This window comes from Cyprinus carpio, chromosome A18 (genome assembly GCF_018340385.1).
Source record: "Cyprinus carpio isolate SPL01 chromosome A18, ASM1834038v1, whole genome shotgun sequence".
Taxonomy (NCBI): domain Eukaryota; kingdom Metazoa; phylum Chordata; class Actinopteri; order Cypriniformes; family Cyprinidae; genus Cyprinus; species Cyprinus carpio.
This window is the reverse complement of record NC_056589.1, coordinates 26,708,174-26,718,453: the sequence shown is the minus strand read 5'-3', so window position 1 is coordinate 26,718,453 and position 10,280 is coordinate 26,708,174. Positions and strand designations below refer to the sequence as shown.

General features: G+C 40.5%; 1 long non-coding RNA gene across 1 annotated transcript; it reads right to left on the bottom strand.

Moving 5' to 3' along the window:
- Positions 1-8,122: 8,122 nt before the first annotated feature.
- Positions 8,123-8,880, bottom strand: LOC109048656. Its single transcript, XR_006162514.1, has 3 exons — positions 8,539-8,880; positions 8,335-8,470; positions 8,123-8,259 (listed from the first exon to the last, which is right to left on the bottom strand). It is a non-coding gene; the product is annotated as an uncharacterized LOC109048656 (long non-coding RNA).
- Between the last annotated feature and the right edge of the window lie 1,400 nt (positions 8,881-10,280).

The following is a 10,280-nucleotide window of genomic DNA, read 5'->3' as shown; positions in this document are numbered from 1 at the left end:
ACTTAACTTAATGCGTGATTTTGGAACTAAATTACACGCCAGGCTGGAAATACGTAAATGAAAATTGATGTGAAAGCTGATGTTGCGAATTATCGACACGTTGGTTTTTGCCATGTTGAAGGTGATATGCTGCCATTCCTGTATAACATGCAGATGTCAGATTTATAAAAATTAAAGCTCATATGTGCATTTGAAAAAGTTATTTTTTATGTAGGAAAATGGATTATATGCTTTGTCGTAATATAAAACACTGTATAATATTATGTAAAACATCGTAAATTGATGTAAACAATAACTAAAAATGATAAAAACATTCTAATTGTATGGACATTTAGAACCAATGTGAAGCGCTAACACCTTTAAAAAAGAGGTTCTTTGTTTGTAATTTGAATAAGTCGCAAGTTCTAAATGAACCACAAGTTTAGCCAAGGAAAAAAATTAATATACTGGATAGTACATTTTTCAAGGCTTTGTTGTCTCGTCATTCATAGTATCGGAAAGTTTTCTTACAGTTTGTTTAAAAAAAAATGCAGGGCTTTGTGAGGATAAGAATTTTTTTTTTTTTTAAAATAAATCAATAAATTTAACAGACGCCCAAAGTTTTGGAATGACTGCATATTTCTATCTTTACATTAATAATTTTGTATTGGTTTTAAAATTCACTTAGCATTGTTAAATGTGTTGATTTTTAGTTTTAGTATTTTTATTTGTAATTTATTTAGACCAAAATACTCTAGCCTTTTATAAGGCTGTTTATTAATATCACACCAAAAAATTATTAATTATCAACTTATCTGATACTGGCCAGAATTTTAATATTGTTCATGTATATCTTGTTTTTTTTTTATTATTGATGGTTACTTGACCAACTTTAGGAGGATGCTTTTGATTTTGATCCGAGTGTGTGGATTGTGATTATGCGATGCTTAGTTTTACAAAAGCTGTAAAATAGATGTCAGATGTACAAGTCATACTCCCGTATGGGTTGAAATTGGCTTGAGAAGCGTCTTTGGAATAAGTTTGCCAACTATAGAATAGATAGCATGTTTTGTTGCTTTTTGTCTGTGCAACAAAAATTCCCCTTCAGCCAGCAAAAAACCTAGGCATCTTTCATAGGCTGGTTACCCTAGATAGTGCTCGCAACCACAGCGGCTAGGTCTCGAATGATGCATATCGTATCGTGGTCACAGCAAAAAACAGTGTTGAAGCGACCTGCAGGGTGGAGGAATGAGCAGACGTGAACTCGGAAAATCTTCTGCTTCGGCTCTAGCCTAGAAAATAGCCGAACGATGATGTATGAGCGCAACCCTTGGAAACGTGGTGTGGTTTGACAAAATGTGAGTGAGATGAGATTACCATGCAGACAGATAGTGGGCGGTGCGCAATTGGCTGTTAACAGATTGCAAGGCGAGATGCGGTTCAGGATGTGGTGAGGAGGTGCAATGAAGGAGCGAGTAATGGCGGTGGATTCACTTCTAAATGCTACTCCTTTTAATCGGATATCTCTCAGACAGCGTTCTGATTATTATTCTTCAACCTCTTCCGCAGTAAATTATTCTAGCTCAACCAGGTGGTGCAAGTGTTTGTCTGACCGCCTGGAACGGCCCAGGCATCCACAGATGAGTTTGAGTGTTTTGTGCTCAGGTCCTGTAATTGGTTATTAGAGTCAAAATGCACCCGATGCAGCCCCGTGCTGTCATAAAAGAGGAAAGAGAGAGAGAATGAGCAAGAAATGAAGGAAGACGCCAAATTTGAATCTTCATAATTGCTCATTACAACATAGATGATAGATAGATAGACAGATGTGAGGTACACAAGTGTGATTTTACGCATGAGGAAACCTCTATAGACATCAGCAGTGTTTGTAGTTGTACGACTTCTGCAAGGTGCAGACTAACAAATACAGGTTTAAAAAGAAGAAAAGGGCAACAACAAAGAAGCTTTGCAATAAACATAATCTTCATGGATCTAAAGTGTAGGATGGGGTTGCTGGAGGTGTTGCTGGTCGTGTAGAGAGATGGCCAGAATGGGTGTAGGGTGTGATACAGAGTCTGTATGTCTTTCAGGCCTTTCCAAGGCCTTTTTAGAATAGCTCCTCTGCTGGTTTTACCAGCTTTTTCAGAATAGACACACCGATCTCTTTTGTCAAGCGTGTTCCTGGCATGATTGTACAAGATTCAGGTTCCCACTCCGGTAGGCAATCCGCCTTGGCCTGACGAAGCTGGCTTAGTTTGGTTGTAAGCCATGGCTTATCATTGTTGTTTAAGTAATTCCTGGTAGGGAATGCATATAACCTCACAGAAAATGATTATATGATGTTTCAGAATCTGAGAGCTCATCAAGATCAGTGGCAGCAGCTTCAAAAACACTCCAGTCAGTGCAGTTGAAACAGGCTCGAAATGCCGGCTCTGTTTTGTTGGTCCATCTCTTTACAGTCCTCACTACAGGCTTAGCAGATTTCATGTTTTGCCTGTATGTTGGAAGAAGATAAACCAGGCAATGGTCCAGAGAGTCCTAAAGCTGCTCTGGGGGTGGAGCAATATGCCTCCTTTTGTGGTGTAGCATTGGTCCAAAAAATTTTTGTCTCTGTGTTGTTTGAATTTTGAAATTTGAATATGTGTTTGTTTGAATTTTGGCAGTTCACGTGTGAGGTTTGCCTTTAATTAAAAACTGAAGTTAAAAACTGTTATTTTAAATTGTAATAATATTCTTTTGGTGACAATACTGTTTTTTACTGTTTTTTTTTTATCAAAATATAATGCAGCTTTGGGTGAGCAGAAGAGACTTCTTTTTTAAAAACATGAATTAAAAAAAAAAACATTTTATTTATCCATTTGTCATTAGACCTCCTATATTAATACCTCACAACACAAACTGTTTGTGAACTTTTGTATTCCTAAAATGAGTATTAATAATGTGAAAAATCACTTTTGATATACAAATGTTCAGTGCTCATGCAGTTCAAAGATCTGCACAGACAGACTGCTATAAACAACACTCAGCTAACCTCATTATACAGACGCTACCTGCATATATTTTAATTACCTCCCATCCTGCCAACACACCTACATGCGGCTTGGCAAGCCAGGCAGGTGCGTGAAGGGACGATGAGAGAGCAAGACATTCCCAGAGCAGGTGTAAAATATTGGGAAGTTTATCTCTGTAATCTGTCTCTATAAATACTCCTTGGAATATAAGAGCATTTAGAAGAGAGCTTTTGCTTTTCAGTTTCTTCCGCTCAAGCAATTAAGTTGTGGCTGGAGTCATTAGCGCCTCCACTTCCACAAACAAACTTAAAAGTGAAGGCAATTACCCGCAGCATGCTGTGATTTCGAGGGTTTTGAAGATGGGAGTTTGCGTGCCGTGTGTATGAGCGTGTCTCTGATGGGGCAGTGAAATGGCAAACACCAAAATAGCATTTATCTGAACACAGGTGGTAGTGGTTGGTTAAAAAAACAACAATGCAGGAGCCAAGCAGACAGCAAACTCCTATTTTTTTTTTTTGTCCTGCTTTTGTTGCTTGTTTTTGACAGCATGTGCGGTAGGCCTCCCTGGCAGTGCCGTCCTGTGACGGGAGAGTGCCAGCCTGGATTGGGTAGAGATGAGGACAGCAGAGAATAAACACTAATGACGCCCATATGGTCCCACAGATAGATTAATGGAGCAGAGACTGTTAGAAACACAGACCGCAGAGCTGAAAGACGCACACATCTTGAGTGGAAGTGCAAACTGAAAGAAGTGCAAAATAAATAAATAAAAAATGGAAATTAATGATAGGAAACGGAAAGTGAAATATTTACTCACATTTAGAGGAAACAGCCGGAGACGCAGATTTACTGGTTACATTTCAATGCAGACTGCCTGATTTCCTACTAAAACTATACTGTTGCTATACTGTTATAGGTTACTAGGGTATTTTTGGTGGTTGTTAGGATGTTATAAGTAGTTGCTAGGAGGTTATAGTTGGTTGCCAGGATGTTGCTATACAGTTATGAGTAATAGGGTGGTGGTTGTTAGGATGTTTTGGGGGGTTGCTAGGCTGTTATAGGTGGCTTATAGGATGTTGCTACAATATTAGTGGTGTTGTGTTTTTGAATGTTTTCTAGGTGATCATGTGTGGTTGCCAAAACATTTCTTACGGTTGCTAGGTGGTTATGGGTGGTTTCCAGGTTGTTGCTATAGGCATGTTATTTATTTATTTTTATGCCAGATTGCACTCACATATTCCAGTGCATCTCCAATGTGATCAGATAAGATTTACGTTATATAAGAGGTTGTATTTCTATTTACAGAATTCTAAAAACATTGACAGATAATTCAAAATGCTTTCCATTGTGTTTTTTTTCCATTTCCCCCCATCCATTTAAAAGATGTTAATAGTGATTAGCAGTGAAGAAAAACTAAACATTTAATCGCTTTCTTTAGAAAGAGAAATTAGAAATGAGAAGTGCAATCTGATGAAATAATTCAGTAAATGATTGGAAATTGTTGATTGTGCATGAGGAGAATAAAAAGAACAAGCCGATATTCTCCAACACAGCGATGTATATGATTATTTGCAGTGAATTAGATTTTGTTCACAAAGCTGAATTCCAATAACAAAAATGCATTTGCACTTTTATTAAATGCATGTTAGTTCAGCTACTCTAATACTCTGATCTCTAACTAACTATGGCTTGGTGTCTGTAGGAATTTTGTAGTCTGGTTTATTGTCCATCAGACAGAACTGTGTATTGATTTTCACATGGAGGAGTTAACCACATATAGCATGCCAACTCAGCCACACTTCATGAAAACTGCTCGTCTTTATCAGGAAGAACAAAAGCAATTGCGAAACAGATGGAATGAGCCATTTTTGGGACTGGATTACAAGAAAGGTACGGCTGTCGTCAGCAGTCACAGCTCCCGTTTCTCTGCCATTAATTTTAGCTTTTAAAGCCATTGTAAATTAGTTTTTGTAGCTCATCTCTCAGCCTTTCCCACGTTCTCTCGGCAGCAGCATCATAAGTTATTTTGCTGGCTTCCTTCATATTCCTCCTGCCTCCGTTGTTCTCTCTTCACCTCTCTCATTTCCTCGTTCTCTCCTTTCTTCCTTTGGCCCTTTTGTGCTGGGTTCTGTGTGGGGGTGAGTCTCTTTGGGCCCGGCTCCAAGCGCCCGCTGGATGGCTGCGGGGCTAATTCAGCCCCGACAGGACATTAATCATGTGCCTATCGGGATTCTTTATGGTGACTGAAAACCGATTTGTGTGTGAGTGCGAGTGTGTATGTGAGTGTGTACTTAACTTAATGCGTGGACTAAATTACACCAGGCTGGAAATACGTAAATGAAAATTGATAGCTGATGTGCGAATTATGACACGTGGTTTTGCATGTGAAGTGACTGCTGCTTGTATAACAATGCAGATTTTAAAATTAAGACATATGTGCATGAAAAGTTATTTTTTATGTAGAAAATGGATTATATGCTTTGTCTAATATAAAACATTGTATAACTATTATGTAAAACATCTAAATTATGTAAACAATAACTAAAATGTAAAACATCTAATTGTATGACATTTAGAACAATGTGCATGCTAACACACTTTAAAAAGAGGTTTCTTTGTTTTGTAATTTGAATAAGCGCAAGTCTAAATGAACACAAGTTTAGCCAAGGAAAAAAATTTAATTGGATAGTACATTTTTCAAGGCTTGTTGCTATTCATAGTATGGAAGTTTTTACAGTTTGTTTAAAAAAAAATGCAGTCTTTGTGAGGATAAGACTTTTTTTTTTTTTTAAATAAATCAATAAATTTAACAGACCCAAAGTTTTGGAATGCTGCATATTTCTATCTTTACATTAATAATTTTGTATTGGTTAAATTCACTTAGCATTTTAAATGGTCGATTTTTTAGTTTTTAGTATTTTATTTGTAATTTATTTAGACAAATAATTCTAGCCTTTTATAGGCCGTTTATTAATATCGCCCAAAAATGATTAATTATCAACTTATCTGTACTGGCCAGATTTTAATATCTGTTCATGTATATCTTGTTTTTTTTCTTATTGATGGTTACTTGACCAACTTTAGGAGATTGCTTTTGATTTTGATCCGAGTGTGTGTGATTATGGATGCTTAGTTTTACAAAAGCTGTAAAATAGATGTCAGATGTACAATTCATACTCCCGTATGGGTTGAAATTGGCTTGAAAGCAGTCTTTTGAATAATTTGCCAACTATAGAATAATGCATTTTTGTTGCTTTTTGTCTGTGCAAAAATTCCCTTCAGCCAGCAAAAACTGGCATCTTCTCCTAGCTGTTACCTAGCTAGTGCTCACCACAGCGCTAGTGTTGATGATGCAATCGTATCGTGGTTCACAGCCAAAAACAGTGTGAAGCGACCTGCAGGGGTGGAGGAAGCATTACTGAACTCTTCTTCTTCTGCCTTACCTAGAAAATAGAATACATGTGTATTGCAACCCTTGTAACCTGGTGGTTTGACACAAACAAAACATTACACAGAGTGGAGTGCAATTGTGTTACAGATTCAAGGCGAATGCGGTTCACGGAGGTGAGGAGTGCAAGAGAAGTAATGGCGTGTGATTCATTCAAAGCTACTCCTTTAATCGGATATCTCTCAGACAGCGTCTGAAGCTCAGGTCAGACTCTCTCAGTCTGCGAAGTGTGAAGTCCAGAGGGATGATAATTCTTCAAGCTGTTGGGATTTGTAACCTCTTTGTGGAGGAGGACACATTGGGGTAATACGGGGTAGCCAGCAGTGGCCTGGGAGTCAATTAGTCACTGCGGTGCAAAATACAAGCTGACAGCAACATCGGCCGGCCGAGGGAACACACACAAACTCTCTCACACTCACTCTAGGCTATCAGAGAGAGCAGTCCCACGGCACCGCGCTCTCCACCACCTACAGCTTGTTAGAAGACGTACACTGAGCTAGAACTCGTGTGGAGTGTGAGGGAAATATTTTAGGGTTATGAAATTCAAGAGTGAACAATAAATATGATGCACAGAAAAAGCGTAGTAACTGTGTTAAGTTATAAAACATGAAGCCAGTAGGATGGTAAATAATGGAGGCTGACACAACACGCTGGAGACCCTGAGGCTCAAGTGCACTCAGGTAAAGAATAGCACGAGCAAAAGCCTTGAAAGGAGAGAAACCAAAGCTCGAAACCTTGGCAAACCAAGGACGCCCCATTAGCCATTTTTTTAGTGTTTCTGGTGAAATCGGTCGGTTCTGTTGACTCATGACAATACCCGTGACGCCACATTGATGTGGGTTTATTTATCAGACTTCTTACAAAAGTTTCTTAGATGTGCCATTTTTTCATTAATTTATGTACATGTAGCTTGTATCCAACAAGTGCATGCAACAACAGTATGCTTGTGTGGCGGGAAGTTAATTGGGCAAACTCTAACTCAGCTGACTACGCCACCCTGTTAACAGGGAACATTATTGTAGATCAATTACCTACTAAAAGCACACAGGAATGTGGTTTCCAAAGACAGAGGCAAGAGACGTGGATACCAAAAATACAAAATGTTTATTTCAACAATAAATATGAATATTAATCTTAAAACGTCACTATAAATGGAAGTAGAGAAGGCATACAAAACCAACAAAACAAAAGGAAACCGAGGTTTACCTAAGGCAGATAGGCTAGCTTAATGAGTATGTGGCTACTATATTGCCAGAAGCATAACACCAAGTGCACACTTCACACCACACACACAGTAAGGTCAAACGTGAACACACTGCACCCTTTGACAGAGTCCCACCACCGCACACAAGGGCCAACTAGCAGTCTGCCTAAAACCTCAATTCCCAGAACAAAACACAGTTAATCAAATTTAATTCTCAAAGAAAAATAATCAAAGAAATAAAAATAATAATAATAATAATAATAATAATAATAATAATAAAATACTTAGCAGTTGAATGAAATATAATGAAAACAAATAAAGACTTAAACCAACCAATCAAAACACCTGGGAAGTTGTAAAGAAATAACTGAATATTCACCCCAGTTTCATGACCAGGTGCCAATTAAATGAAAAACAAACTGAAACAAATTGCAAATTCCACAGTCCAATAAGCAGGAACGCAGAAAAGTTGGTCCAATGGAAAGGACCAATACCCGCGCCAACTCACGCCTCTGCGTTAGATTGCAAAACAGACATGAAACAACATAAACAAAGCAGCAGCATCAAAATACGTTTGCCCGCAGGCTGCACTGAATGAGTCCTCCTTAAAACTGTTCCACCTAAAAAGGATTTAAGTAGAACATTTATTCCTCGCACCAAACACCTCAAATATCAACAGGGATGGCTACACATACCTTTTTATTGTAGCTATGATCACACGTCCAGCCGCACACGCAAACAGACATCAAACCGGCAAGAAGGTATGGGAATGCAGCGGGAGTGCATTTAAAAGCAGTCGCCAAGCAACATGAGACAGTTATATGTCGGGAACTACGATTCAAAATAATGCTGGTTACCACAAGCACACCACTAATTTGTATTCGCTAGCAAGCACATACCTGCAAGACAGGAAGAGTCTAAGCCAGGAAGGGGCGGGCCTCGGGCAATGACGCACAAGAGGTGAGCACAACACGGTGCATTAAAAGTCCCCTTTTATAGAACCGTGAATGTGTATGATTGGACAACTGATGGAACAAATTTAAAGAGACACCCAAGTTCGTCCCACTACATTCTACCCCCCCACTGACGGATCGTCGCCCCGACGGTCCTACTACTAGGTTCAGGATTACCTAATCCCATGGCCTAAAAATGCCTGGCACCATGCCATGCATTTGCTGCTGGGAGCCCTCACCTGTCCCACCTACTGAACGGGGAAGATGGTGTAGATTTGGATGTTGACCCGCATTTGCATGTCTTGTCCTGCGTAAAGCACCCTCATCTACCCTAACCAGGGCTTCAAGCTGTGGCTCCGGCAACATGGCTGTATCCCTAGCTGGAGCCTGTGATCCTGGCCAGTTAGCAGGAACTGGTCCCATAACGCTCACCCTTTCCTGTAGACCGTGTTCCACCCCAGATGCCGGACCACCAAGTCTTAATTCAACATCAACTCGATCCCGTCCTTGGACCAAAGCTAATAAATCTACCTCATCCTCTTCCTCAGCTAATGAGGATGTGTCCATAACTGGGTCAGGTAAAGGACTATCATGGTTAGTACCAACTGTGTCCTTGCAGACTCTTCTATTTAACAGTGAACGATGCACGTTCCTTACCTTGGTCAGGTCATCTACAGGCGCAATGGTGTACACTACACCACCCTCCTTGGGTGCCCTTGTCACTTGATAGACCACTGGACTCCATAGGTCCTGGATTTTATGACGGCCCCTTACCCCACAATCACGGAGGTACACCAGTTGACCCTCCACCAGTGGTTCATCTCGGACGTGCTGATCATGATTGGCCTTGCGCCTATCAGCCATGACCTGCAACCGTTCCCGTGCACCTGCAAAGGCCACCTGGAGCCTTGTTTGATGTTCCAAGACCCAGTCATGCACACTACCCTCTCTTAGCTGCAGTTCTCTCCCCAACAAAAAAAAATCTATGGGCAATCGTGGCTCCTGACCAAACATCAAGAAGTGTGGTGATTCTCCTGTGGTCTGATGAGGGGTGCTATTATAACTGAACACTACCTGGGGAAGACACGCTACCCAGTCTCGTTTCCTGGACACTGGCAGAGTACGCAACAGATTGTGTAAAGTGCGGTTAAAGCGTTCACACTGACCGTTGCCGGCCGGGTGATAAGGGGTAGTACGAGACTTCACCACACACCATAAAGCTCACATAACTGACGTATCAACAAAGACTCAAAATTTCGTCCCTGATCCGAGTGGAGACGGCCCGGAACACCGAACCTGTAAAACCATTCGGTCACCAGGGTTTGTGCCACAGTCTCCGCTCGCTGATCCCTCGTTGGAACAGCAAGGGTATACTTACTGAAAACATCAGTCATCACCAAAACGTTTTCGATGCCAGAGCTTGTGGGTTCTAACACTGTGAAGTCCACTGCTAAGATTTCATTTGGCCTAGATGACATTAACCGCCCCATAAAAGCCTGAGCCAGTGGCTGGGTGTCCTTGGCTGCCTGGCACCGGTCACACTCTTGACACCAGCTTGCCACATCCGAGGACAAACCCGGCCAATAACACCTCTGTTGCACTAACTCCATGGTGCGCTCTCTGCCCTGGTGTCCATGTTGTTGATGCAACTGTCTTAACACCTCTGGTCTCAAGACAGCTGGCAAAAC